The 2,500-nt window shown below is 44.2% G+C and overlaps 1 protein-coding gene and 1 long non-coding RNA gene across 3 annotated transcripts in view; both read left to right on the top strand.

Moving 5' to 3' along the window:
* The window catches only part of LOC129844164 (uncharacterized), a 2,872-nt gene extending 951 nt beyond the window's left edge, over positions 1-1,921 (top strand). The window contains exons 1-3 of the long non-coding RNA XR_008757923.1: positions 1-591; positions 630-907; positions 1,024-1,921. The exon at positions 1-591 is cut by the window's left edge and continues 951 nt beyond it. This is a non-coding gene — a long non-coding RNA (uncharacterized LOC129844164). The remainder of the gene's footprint in view (positions 592-629; positions 908-1,023) is intronic.
* LOC129844161 (nuclear receptor subfamily 4 group A member 3-like) overlaps positions 1-2,500 on the top strand; it is a 34,331-nt gene that overhangs the window by 14,413 nt on the left and 17,418 nt on the right. The gene's annotated exons all lie outside the window — the stretch shown is intronic.

Here is a 2,500-nt window from a genome sequence, read left to right as displayed (position 1 = left end):
ATGGCCACCATCTAATGTCAGAGACAGGAATCAGCAGGTGATGGCCACCATCTAATGTTAGAGACAGAAATCTGCAGGTGATGGCCACCATCTAATGTTAGACAGGAATCAGCAGGTGATGGCCACCATCTAATGTTAGAGACAGGAATCAGCAGGTGATGGCCACCATCTAATGTGAGAGACAGGAATCAGCAGGTGATGGCCACCATCTACTGTCAGAGACAGGAATCAGCAGGTGATGGCCACCATCTAATGTGAGAGACAGGAATCAGCAGGTGATGGCCACCATCTAATGTTAGAGACAGGAATCAGCAGGTGATGGCCACCATCTAATGTTAGACAGGAATCAGCAGGTGATGGCCACCATCTAATGTTAGAGACAGGAAACAGCAGGTGATGGCCACCATCTAATGTCAGAGACAGGAATTAGCAGGTGATGGCCACCATCTAATGTCAGCGACAGGAGTCAGCAGATGATGGCCACCATCTAATGTTAGAGACAGGAATCTGCAGGTGATGGCCACCATCTAATGTTAGACAGGAATCAGCAGGTGATGGCCACCATCTAATGTCAGAGACAGGAATCAGCAGGTGATGGCCATCATCTAATGTTAGACAGGAATCAGCAGGTGATGGCCACCATCTAATGTCAGAGACAGGAATCAGCAGGTGATGGCCACCATCTAATGTTAGACTGGAATCAGCAGGTGATGGCCACCATCTAATGTTAGAGACAGAAATCAGCAGGTGATGGCCACCATCTAATGTTAGAGACAGAAATCAGCACGTGATGGCCACCATCTAATGTTAGAGACAGGAATCGGCAGGTGATGGCCACCATATAATGTCAGAGACAGGAATCAGCAGGTGATGGCCACCATCTAATGTCAGAGACAGGAATCAGCAGGTGATGGCCACCATCTAATGTTATACAGGAATCAGCAGGTGATGGCCACCATCTAATGTTATAGACAGGAATCAGCAGGTGATGGCCACCATCTAATGTTAGACAGGAATCAGCAGGTGATGGCCACCATCTAATGTTAGAGACAGGAATCAGCAGGTGATGGCCACCATCTAATGTTAGAGACAGGAATCAGCAGGTGATGGCCACCATCTAATGTTAGAGACAGGAATCAGCAAGTGATGGCCACCATCTAATGTTAGAGACAGGAATCATCAGGTGATGGCCACCATCTAATGTTAGAGACAGGAATCAGCAGGTGATGGCCACCATCTAATGTTAGACAGAAATCATCAGGTGATGGCCACCATCTAATGTTAGAGACAGGAATCAGCAGGTGATGGCCACCATCTAATGTTAGAGACAGGAATCAGCAGGTGATGGTTAATGTTTATGAATGCTCACCAGGACCAGTCTCTTAGAGGGAATTATTAAGTTACACTGAGTGGAAGCTTCATATTGTTCTCTGTGTTTTACGCACCATTAAATGCATTATCTCTAATTGTCTTTAATTCAATCTAATAGGGCATTCATGCATTATTGCCTTCATATTAGTAGTGTACGCAGAGTGTTATTAGTGATTTATTGTCATTTCATTTGTGAGTTATACATATTTTCACTAATGTGAATTAAAGAGATTTTCCTTTTGAATAAGTATTCATTTTTAGTCAATGAATGAAGTATTACTTTTTGTTAACATAAATAGTAGCTTATGTGGGAGATGAATATGTAAATAAATTGTAGTCATTTAGAAATATGAATTTGCAGAATTAGACCTAGAAAAATAGTTAGCGGTATAAAAGCAGTGCATTTGGGAGAGGATAAATGAACATGAACTAATTGACATATATTTACCTGAGAGACAGGGAGAGAGGGAGAGAGAGAGAGGCAGGGAGAGAGAGAGGTTAAGCTAACAGAAGCAGCGATAGCCCCCATTATTTTTCATCCAGAGGGAAATGAAACATGACTAATAAGTCCCTCTCTCACACACACACGCACACGCACACGCACACGCACACGCACACGCACACGCACACGCACACACACACACACACACACACACACACACACACACACACACACACACACACACACACACACACACACACACATTAACCTCTGAGCACAGCCAGTCAATTGATGGCTGTTAACACTCTACCCCCCGTGGATGAAAAAATAACTACATTAAAAAATACAGAAATAAATTAATTTGAATTAATAAAATAATAAATTCTAAGCCTTTTAATTAGAGACGGATGGCAGTAGAGTGGCAGTCATACAGCCTGGAGAGAGAAGAGACAGAGAGAGAGAGCTGTCTGATAGCCCCTGTCATACAGCCTGGAGAGAGAAGAGACAGAGAGAGAGCTGTCTGATAGCCCCTGTCATACAGCCTGGAGAGAGAAGAGACAGAGAGAGAGCTGTCTGATAGCCCCTGTCATACAGCCTGGAGAGAGAAGAGACAGAGAGAGAGCTGTCTGATAGCCCCTGTCATACAGCCTGGAGAGAGAAGAGACAGAGAGAGAGCTGTCTGATAGC

This window comes from Salvelinus fontinalis, unplaced genomic scaffold (genome assembly GCF_029448725.1).
Source record: "Salvelinus fontinalis isolate EN_2023a unplaced genomic scaffold, ASM2944872v1 scaffold_0186, whole genome shotgun sequence".
Classification (NCBI taxonomy): domain Eukaryota; kingdom Metazoa; phylum Chordata; class Actinopteri; order Salmoniformes; family Salmonidae; genus Salvelinus; species Salvelinus fontinalis.
The sequence above is the reverse complement of the archived record's forward strand: the minus strand, read 5'-3'. Positions and strand labels throughout refer to the sequence as shown.